A 10,957-nucleotide genomic window follows, 5' to 3' on the forward strand; every position below is an offset into this window, starting at 1 on the left:
GAGATCTTCTATTAGCAGGAAACTTATTATTGGAAGAGATTGCTTCCGGAACCATGGCAAACGAACAGGACAGCTCAGTTTGGTCCACATGCCACAGCAACAAAAACGTCACTCTATTGCTTCCAACACACTCACACATACACAGATTTAACATACACACTAACGACCACCAACTCTCTTTTATCAAACTGCAAGCATTCCCTCTCAAGCGCTCTCTTTTCCAACATCCAATGGACCGTCGTCGCTGTGATGCATGTGCCACTTTTAATCACTTTGCTCGAGTCGTTGCCTCCATTTTCGAGGATTTTTCACGTCAAAATTACACATCCAATCCCTGGCCCCGTGTCACCAATGTGCTCTCTGGATCTTTAATCAACACTGAACACCAACACCCCACGCCTCCGGCAAGGATAGACCGTATATTGCCCGGTGTGGCTAGAGTGGATATTGTGTAACACACCACGCACCATGGATCAATGGACGAAAGTCCCTGCTACTGAGCTATAACGTCCAAATAGAGGAAGGAGCGGGGTGGATACAAAAAAATAGAAAATGAACCAAAAAACAAAGGTGACCACCTTAATCAACGAACCAGACTGCGCACACACACACACTCCGGCCGCACCAACGTTGTGAGGAAAACTGACGAGTGAGCCCTTCAGTACCGTCGCACGGCCAACACATCATATCCTTTCTCTCGTAGTTTTCTCGGGAAAATTCTTGCTCGGAGGAAAACCCCCCATGTGGCGAGAGATAGGTTCTACTCTTCAGCACGCGGGGGCGAGCAAACTCCTCTCGCGACTGTACAAAACGGTATCGTTCTGTGGAATTGTTGTTGTGAGTTTTTCCTTGTTGCTGCTTCCTATTCTTTCGTATGTTGACGATGATGATGATGCTGCTGCTTTGTTGGTTGGTTGGCTCCACCGCAGAAGGTTCTCTCACCACGACGACTACACGATTTGCCGAGTTTTCCCAAAAGCTTTTGCTCAATTTTCTCCCACAACTTCTCTGGCGATTTTCATTTCCCACTCTCACGCTGAGAGACTCGATTTTCTTCTCCTCTCTTTCCGTACAAACATACGGTTTCCGCACGTCAAAAATTTTCCACCTTTCCTTTGGCTAGCGCAGCTCACTCTTGCTCTCGGTTGAGCTATTTTAGAGAAAGCTAGCCATTACACCATTCTCTCCCTCATTTTCCCGTAACACACACGCATGGTCCCCAAAGAACCCCCTTTCCCCATTCCTTTCACTTTCTTTCTCCCCCGTTTTCACCGATTTCCCACGCGCTGAGAGTTTTCGATTTTTGCTCCCTTCGCTCTTTGGATGGTCTCTGCGGCTCTTCAAACAAGAAGGCTCTGGATGGGTGAGAAAAATCGACCCATAGCACCAACAACCGAGAAGGTTGGCAAGTCCGTCCGTCCGACTTGATCGTTGTTGGTGAGGAAGTAGGATGCGGCGGATGAAAAGCGGCATGTAAGGCGAGCGGGGAGTTCTTGTTCACTCGGTGAGGGAAATTGTGTGAGCTGAGAGCTGGGAAATGCTGTATACCACCAACACCACCACCACCGCACGACATACACACACACGTCCACATACAAAACTTATTACATAATTTCTTCCGATGACGAGCATGATTAAAGGCGAAAATGTGACCTTATACCTATAGCAAACACAGCCGTAAGAACATTTCACACACACACACACGCGTACCGTGCACTTTTACACATTTTTTTTCGCCTCTAAAAAAAAACGGGACCAAACACATGTGTTAGTGTGTGTGTCAATCACGGAACATTTTAGTGATTTTCGTACACGATGGTTCAATTTTAATTGTGTGTTCGCGCTGGCAGGAAAGGAAGCACAGTCGACTAACTTTCGACCGCCTTTTTTATTGATTCAGGATGGTGGTAGTGGGGTGAGCTATTGCTTCCCCTAAAAAAACAGCGCGCGATTCTAAATTAAAATTCAACGAAAATGTGCGCGATCATGGCGGCGGCAGTCCGTAGCCAACAGAAGGAAAGAAAGAAAGAAAAAATCTACTTTCCACCACGGCTGTGACTGCGGTCTGCTCGATTGTCGGCGCTGTGTCTAATGTGAACTAGCCGTACCAGCTATATGCTTGTGTTGCGCTCTTAATATAGTCGCCTAATATTGGTTGGTTGTCCGCCCCCCACCCGTCCGCCTAGCCTGACCCCCAGAGCTGCGCTCGACCAACCAACCGGGGGAGCAAACGTCGATTTTTCTTCTATTCGTTTTTCCTCCCCACACGCGCACAAACACACACACACGCACACATCGGTAGTATATGTGATCGATCTGATCGATTTTAGACGAAAATTTTCAACCACTGCCAACACATCACCATCATCATCATCGTCACACCATATCCATCCATGCATTAGCTATTATAGAGCTTTTCCTCGTTCCCTCTCTCCTCCCCCCTCCCCCTCTCCTACTACCAAATGAACCACACTCTCACACACTCACACAAACACACACACTCTAATTCCATATTTCAGGGTCACAGAAATTATAGGTTATTGAGCGGTTTTTTCCTCGCTCTTCTTGTTCCCTCCCCTGGTGTGTCACTTCGGAGGAGTCGACCAATCGATTGATACCAATAAAGATCATCCCACAGTGTAACGCACCTGTGCTTCACTGCATATGGCATTCGTATGTGTTTGTGTGTGTGTGTGTGTGAAGGTGTGCATAGAATTTAGTGTTTCACGCAACACGCAAGAATTCTTTTTCTGCTCCCTGCTGCTAATTAGCAATTGGTGAAAGGTGCCTCACGAAAATCACCCTTGTCCGAGCGAGCGCCACTAACTATCTAGATATTTTCACCTTGCAGAACGGAAAACTGCCACACACTCAAGCAGACACAGGCACCAACACCACACGGAAAGCGAGACTAGCGCGCGACCACTTGCGGCGAACTTGCAGCGTGTGTGCTCTCGCACTGGCAGTGTGCTCCCGAGGCGGTACTGCGCTCACATCGCGGGGGCCAATTTCATAAGGGCAATCCGCACCGCCACCCCCACACCTTATTGTGTGTTCGGTGGGAGCGCACTGGGCCATATGTACGATACTATAGAGAGAGTGAGCGAGCAAGAGAGAAGCCCGTCAGTCCCAAAAATGTAAGGGTTGCGAAGAGAACTTTCAATGCTCCAATGCATGCTGGGAGAGCGCGATGGATGTTTCGCGTGCAGATGGTGAACGGAGAGCACACTCGGCGTGCCCTGCAATGTGTGTGCTGAGGGCACGGGGAATAACAACTCAATCTTCCTCAAAACAGCGGTGGCATGTGGAGGGAAAAGCGTGAGAAATAGCTTCACAGGGGGGCGCACTTGCTGAAGAGCTGCTGGAAAAGCGGTACACATTTTCCCGTGAGCTTTTCCGGCTGAGACGGTGAGAGCAAGAGCACGGGGGAGAGCCCGATTCGATGGATTCCGCTCGTGTGAGTCAGCTGTGTGTGGTGTGGATGTGAGCGCAGTAGGCCATGAGCTTGTGTGAGCCTTGTTTATCGAAAAGCCCTCACCCGATCTCGGTGCCAAAAGGAACCCACACGCAATTAATACAAGCCCGTGGAACTCACCGAACGCGTGTGTTTGGTCGCCTAAAAGAAAGAGAAATTCAGACTTTTTTTTAAAGAACAAAATAAACAAAAAATATCACCAAAAATGATGTAACACAAAACAATGCATTATTTAACGAACTGACGCGGTCGTAGCCTACAAAACGAGCCAGACACAATCTCGCACAATTGCTTTGCAATTATAATATCTAACGCTGTATCAGTTGATACGTTTAGCCTCTTATCAAGTATTGGAATGAGGGGCGCAATGTAGATTAGATAGCTATAGGCGAACTTTCTTATCAACATGCAGCTAAAAATAGTTGCACCAATAGTGATCGGTAATGTGGAGCACGTAAATAATTTCATATTTATAATAATCAAAGGTTGGAACATTTTTTTTTCTCTCTGTACAATTCTATTTATAGGATTTTTATCTAAGCAGTTACTTTCGTATGTTTTTCTTAAAACCTTTTTTCTAAATATTTATTTCTAAGAGGTTTATTAAAGGATGTAGACAACAATGATATTTTTAAACGTAAAACTCCTTAACATTCCGAAATATCCCTTCCAGTGTGCCTCGGGTTGGGATGAACGGCAAAATTGAAACATTTTAAATCTGTTTTGTGACTAGAATTGCCAACAAAATTACAACAATTTGCAGTCTCCAAATGTCGAATCAAAATGTTAGCATGAATTATTGGTCACAAGTCCTCATTTTGTGTGTGTGTGTGTGTGTGTGTGCATGTGTGTGACCCCGCTTATGCCCTACTTTTGTTTCCTATCTTCCTCTATATCCCCATAGCCGACCATTTATTCCACACAGACACTCGGTCCAACGCTAGCCCAACAACGCTCGACTACGGCTGGCTGAGGAACATCCCGATTGGCGATACTACCGGGGGGAAAGGAAGGAAAACCTCTACTCTCATAGCAACATCCTCCCTTTCCCTCCTCCGGGAAGCCCCTCCAATGGGGAAGCAAGCGGCAGCTTCAAGCACACCACCACCACCAGCGGAGGCACAGTCCGAATGTTTATATTTAGAAAAACGTTTCACACATCATGCCCAAAACGCCAAACTCCGAGACGCCAGATGCACCAAACACAACAGCCATGGGGGAGGGGAGGGCGGGGGCAAAGCGTGGTGAAGGTGAACGTCCCCACGCTCGATCGCAGGGAGTCTGTGGGAGAACGGACCCATGCATGCACACAATCTGAATCTACTTCAACCGACCTGTTCCTGTTGTGCGTTCCCGTGCTGATCCGTGCTGAATCCGACCGAATTTATGCTGTCCCTCTCCCCCCGGTCGAGCACGAATCAACACGAGCACACATACGTACGGTGTGCTCCGGCGGGCGGTGGACGGGCAGGACGGGCGATCGATCGATTTTCGCGTCTCGAAAAAGGTGGAAAATTCAATTTCGAGCTCGCTGTTATGCAACGTGCCTGTGGGAAAATGCGAAGGAGGAGTGACGATGATCCCGGATGTGGTTGGAGGAGGGGATGTGGGGCAGTTTTTGCATGATTCCGCACCGACCATATGAGAGCGTGGGGATAAATGAAAATGGAAGATTGATTTTTTGGCTTTGTCATGTGCAAATCAAAAGCCCGCACCCCGTGTCCCTAGCGGTCGTGGCCCCCCGGTTCCCCCAGCGAAGCTGCTAATCAATTTTCATAATTTAACACACACAAGGGGGTGGGTGTTGCAGGTGGGTGGAGAGCCTATTTTTCGACCATTCTGCTTCGGTTCGATTCTGCTAAAAATAGCCCTCAACTGTAAAAGGACCACCCTTCAGCCTGGTGGTGATGTGCCTGTTGTGGTGCAGTTTGTGGTGGCCCTTCTTCATGGAATGGAAAAAAGCCTTGCACAAAAAAAGGGCTCAATCAATGCTGTTGTTGCTGCTGCGGGCGCCCCGGACGCCTAATTAGCAGCGGTTTCCGCACATTCGCATTCTGTCCGCCAGTGCGCGGTTTGTGGCGGTGCGGGTGTTTTCTGGTGCGGATTTTCTTCTAGTTTCCGCAAAAAATACACTGAAAGAGGACAATAAACTCGATTAAAATTCCACACCTATTCGACCCTTTTGTGTGTTTGGAGCACATTCCACGGCAGGGAGCGTAACGGCGTGAATGGTGCCGAAACGCTTCCCCCTTTGTAATAATTAGATGCGACCTTCGGCAACATTCTCTACGTGGCAGTGCGGAGGCTTTAAGCATTTTGCCAGGGGACAGCATAAATGTTACACCCTCATTTCTCGATGGCCTTACGCTAAAACAAAACAAATAAAAAAAAGCGAAGTCAAATAGAAAAACACCTCCGGTGCGGCATGATGCACCCGCGCACACGCTCAGGTGCACGCGCTTCAAACACCTTCTCTCTCGCTCTCTCTCTCTCTCGCCTCGGGGCCACATGACGCCCAGGCCCCCGTTCCATCACTAATTGAGGCTGCCACCCGGATGTCGTTACGGCTGGTAAGAGCGTGTCCGTCGGGTGGACGGGGGTACTGCAAAAAAGCCCGGTCCGGTCGAGGACAAGACGATGCCGCCGGAGCCGCAGCCACACGCTCTTTGTGTGTATGTGTGTGTTTACCTGTCACCATTGTGACGGCGCGCCTCTCAGGCTTGCTCGGGCTTTCTCCTAGGCACACGTCGTTCTTATCGGGTAGCAGAGCAATTGCATCCAGGTCGCCGCTGCTAATGTGCACCATAAATCAACCCCCGGGGGAGGCGGTCGGAGGTGAGCTTTTCCAAACGTCCGCACACTCGCTTGCGCTTGCAACGGTGGAAAGGAAAGTGTAAGCCTTCAAGGATGTAAACAAAACCGAACCATGGCACCTCTTACCCGCACGGCTTGGCCCTTATCACCTGCGCGGCGATGCGCGAGATTGCCTCCGAGTACCCGCGGAAATCGGGCACAGTAGGCCGCGCTTGGGGATGGATTTTGCTATATGCACACATCCACTCGACCTTTCTCGCACACTGCTTCCTCGCGTCAGTCACCTTTAGTTTGGACACACCGTCCCCGTCCGTCTGCACACGAAGGTGATGCATTATCGGGCGCGCGCGACGTTTGGAAGCGATTTTAATGGCCACCTGGGCGATTGAAATCGATCGATAGCACGCACACACGCCGCATGCTTCCACACACGTATTCTTTCACGGCACTTCGGTGGAGTGTGTAACTTTTAACAAACCAAAGAAAAAAATTCCTTCGCTGCGCACACTGATGGCCCCAACACGCGATGTACGCCCGGTGCACACACACACCTACACACAAACATAGCTGAACATACATACACACCGCTTTCTCCATTGGGTTGAGAGATCGTCCCTAGGAAAATTTGCACCTGAGTTTTAAATCCCACTCCAATGCAGAAATCACACGACGGGAAAGCGTTTTGTGCCTTTCAATTTGTCGGTCGTAACAGAAACCTTAACCTATCCTCCCCCGGGTAACACACGCACAACTTTCATTTCGCACACTACACCTACACATACCAGGATGAAAAATCAATGATCGCACCGAAACCCTCGGGGGAGAACCATGAAACGTGTATGGGCAAAGCGGAAACCGATGTCCAAAAACGGAAAAAAGCACAGACACACACTCTGCTACTTACCGAAATTTCCGCAAGCTTATCCTTTCTTTTTCGCACAAATCCGCTGTACGGCTCCGGGGGCAATTGTTTGCAATTTGTTAGACGCTCCTGCCGTCGTCGGAATTCCGACCTGTCCAAGATCGCCCGTCAAACGGATAAGCGGCTCAGTGTGGCCAGATTATTTTGGCGGTTTTCGGTAGGCGCATCAAAATTTTATCGGTAGTTTTCGGTAGGTTAAAACTCGAAACTTAAAAGAAGTCAAGGCGAAAGAAGTGTTAAGCGGGATGGGAGGGGGTGCTAATGCGGAAAATGAAAGTTTCATCTCACGAGAATATGCATCCTTTATTTAGGATATGGATTAGAATTGGTTCAGCGGTTACACAAATGAAGATTTTTCTGAAGTGTCGATCTGAAAATTGGAATTATAAGCCAAAGAAGGCTAAGATGCACATTTTTTTTGTGGTGACAAGTTCTTTTTCTCGGGGCTCCACGCGACCGCTTAGGACCGCAGCAGTGCTCCTTAGATACGATTTTATCGTACGTGCTGTCATTTCATTTTCGCTGGATTATTTAGATTGATTTAATTGTTTGGCTGAGTTTTGTAATCCAATGAATAAAAAATTGAGATTTTTCCTCCAAAATAATTAATTCTAAATTAATTGAGACATATATAGTATAGTATAGTATAGTATAGTATAGTTTATGGTGGAACTAATTGGCCGAGCAAAGTGGCCTTATTACTTAATACTACCCAAAAACTTAAATCTAGCATTACATAACTTAACAGTAACCTGACAAATACATTACATAACGCACAGTACAGTAAACAGTTGAAAAATGAGTCGCGTGATGCCAGTCAAAATTATCATAATTAGCGTTAAATTTAAGAGCCATCGCAGTCATGGGATCATTTTTACTATATGCACGTCTAGCCAGTTGGGTTGTATATATATATATACATCGGTATTGCTGGTCACTTTGCCCACAAGGGCAAAGCGAGCTTTTTGGCGGCCACCGTCGCAAAACCGTCGCAAAACGTCAAAACCGGCGTCGCATGTACTGCAAACCGACGTCGCCAGCGAGCGAAACTCGCAACGATTTCGAGGCGCTGGCGACGGTCGTTTTTGACGTTTGGCGATGGTTATTGACCTTTCGAGTGAGCTTTTGCCCTGCGGGCCAGTGTGGCCAGATTATATTGGCAGATTTCGGCAGGAGCACTGTTGAGAACGCAACCATTTCTTCCTTTCTAAGACCAAAAATACACCCTCATCTTTATGATCACCTACCCGGGAAGGTCATACATTTTGTATGGGAGTTTGCATTTCTGGATGGTGAATTGATCATATCTTCTGTTTTAATTATTGAAATAACTTTAAATTTTCAGGAAAGCTGCATGTAGAAAATTACACCGGGTGTGAAATTGGAGGAAAACTTGTGATATTTTGGGAATAAGAAAATGACGTGTAGACGGTTGAACTTTCACTTTGCTAATGTTTATTCACTTGTCTGTTTGAGATCATTTGTACATGCTATAATTCATTACATAGTTCAGTTAATCCTCATCTAGTTCCTTGTTTATATTGTAGGCTTCAAGTGTTGTCTGTTTCTAATCCCGTTACCATAATCCCATAATTCATGCCATAATATAATTCAAATCAATATATACATAGAAATTCAAACACTGTTTAGGGGCGCCACAAAAGTGGTCCCTAATTTTTTAAAGAGATACGCCACACGCTTTGCGAACTACGTTTTTGGTAGAATTCGATTTATTTTTTTCTTTTAAGCCGCGGAACGGTGAGTTCGGGAGGGACGCGAAAATTAGTGTTGTTCGTTCGAGAGTTGCCGGAGAAGAAGTGTGTGTTGGGTAAGCCGGACGGATATGCGCGTGTCGGTGTTGAAACGTTTAGGACGAGAGAGAGCGTGTATGGAGCAAGCCACCGTTTTTATAGCTGCGGTGCAGCATGCTACCACCGTTTGTCCTGCTCTAGCTTTGTGTGCAGTCCCTGCCTAACTAGCCCGTTAAACATTTTCTGTCGGTAGTTCTAGGTGTGCGCACCAGATGGCGCTCTGGTCGCTACAACTGCATAAAACTTTGTTCTTTCCAGTATAAAAAAGGGATTTTCCTAATTATTTTTCATATACAGGCGGTCTCCAAGATACACCTAACTTCAAGCTTTCCTGAAAATTTGAAGTTATTTCAATAACTAAAACAGAAGATATGATCAATTTACCACGCAAAAGAGCAATTTCTCATACAAAATGTATGACCTACACGGGTAGGTGATCATAAAGATGGGGGTGTGTTTTTGATCATAGAAACAAAGGTTAAATGCAAAATTAGTTGATATATCAGGTGGGCTTATCCAGTGCAATTTGACGTCTAAAAACGAAAATAGGAAGAAACCCTGCTTTGACAGTTAGATCCATAACAAACTGGATGCTTTGATGAATTTTCTATGGACTCACTACTAACTTTATCCAAAATTTTCACAATTTTGCTCGATATTTGAGATATTTCGATAGTCTGTTGAACAGGAGCAAAGGACATATGCACTGGCACTCTGATAAATTCCTCACTTTCAGTATAAATTCATATTTGGTTCGCTTGGTACACTTCTCCTTGCTCGCTGACTGAACGGATTCAATAATCGTTTCCTATATATCAGATTTTGCTAGGGAACTGTGTTGTTCCCAAGCGCCACAGATTAAGCTTAAACGACTGGAAAATTGAATATTCATAGAAAAAAATGAAAGCTCCACAGTTTCATTGGTTTGATCAATAGATGGCGTATTACAACTCATCATTATATTGCTATCCTTTTCTTGCAAAGTGTTTCGACAAGTTTCATCTTATCATGACCAATATAGCCTTCTAACTTTCTGAGCAACAATCTATATGAATGGTCGTGTGGTCAGATACGCGGGTATCAACACCAACGACCATTACTCAAATTTCACTTTCTTCAGTACTGGTGGTTTCCGTTGGAGTTTAGTATTTAAGCAATCGTATCGCCGTTATAGTTCTAGCGATGCATAACTTCAATGCGAAACCATACAACAGTACAGAGGAAATGAGAAAGCTCTCCTTCAAGCCATGAAGCTCAACTGGTTGGGGTATCCCACCAACAGAGAGCGCCACCAGCTTTTTTGCTATTTTTAGAATGCATGAGTCGTTTGCCGTCCGCTAAACGAAGTCTTTCTATATTCCGTTTACGTAGAGAACTTGAGTCGTTTAGAAACCGTTTAGTGGTCGTTTAGTGGATTTGTGGCACTTGGGTACTTTCCCCTCGCCTGAAAATTTCATTCTCTTTGTCTGTCGGGTAAGGTTTAACCGCCGACAGCGAGATTCAAATTCAAATTTAATTGATTTTCTTTGACGAGCAATTCTCGGAATCCACGCAACTGACATTTTCTACTTATTATGAACATTACATTTTAACGGATAAAAATAAAAAGTGCCAGGCAAACAAACGTGCATCAGCGCGATAAGTAACAAATGAGGTTAGCAATCCTTGAAACAGCATCCCAAGCGCCTCAGATTAAGCTTAAACGACTGAAAAATCAAAATTCTGTGATTTTCGGTAGGTTAAATGAAAAATCGGTAGTTTTAGGAGGCTTATCTGTAAATCGGTAGGCATATAATAAATCGGTAGGAATACAGATTATTTCTGGTCACTCTGAACCGGGTAGCGGTTCCACAATGGGCGTACAATGGTCCTGCCGTCTGGTTTGAATTGGTCGACTTTTAAATTTGAACTTTGAAACCCGTTACGGGGTCCCTA

The 10,957-nt window shown here is 45.9% G+C and overlaps 1 protein-coding gene across 21 annotated transcripts in view; it reads right to left on the reverse strand.

Annotated features, from left to right (window-relative positions):
* Nucleotides 1-7,322, reverse strand: part of LOC120900070 (plasma membrane calcium-transporting ATPase 1) — a 65,578-nt gene extending 58,256 nt beyond the window's left edge. For 10 of the 21 annotated variants that reach the window (XR_005739138.1, XM_040306619.1, XM_040306618.1 and 7 more), the window contains exon 1: nucleotides 7,194-7,322. The gene's annotated coding sequence lies outside the window, so the exon portion shown is untranslated. The other 11 variants (XM_040306599.1, XM_040306606.1, XM_040306601.1 and 8 more) reach the window with 11 other exon arrangements.
* Nucleotides 7,323-10,957: the final 3,635 nt, after the last annotated feature.

The sequence above is a fragment of the Anopheles arabiensis genome, chromosome 3, assembly GCF_016920715.1.
Source record: "Anopheles arabiensis isolate DONGOLA chromosome 3, AaraD3, whole genome shotgun sequence".
Taxonomy (NCBI): domain Eukaryota; kingdom Metazoa; phylum Arthropoda; class Insecta; order Diptera; family Culicidae; genus Anopheles; species Anopheles arabiensis.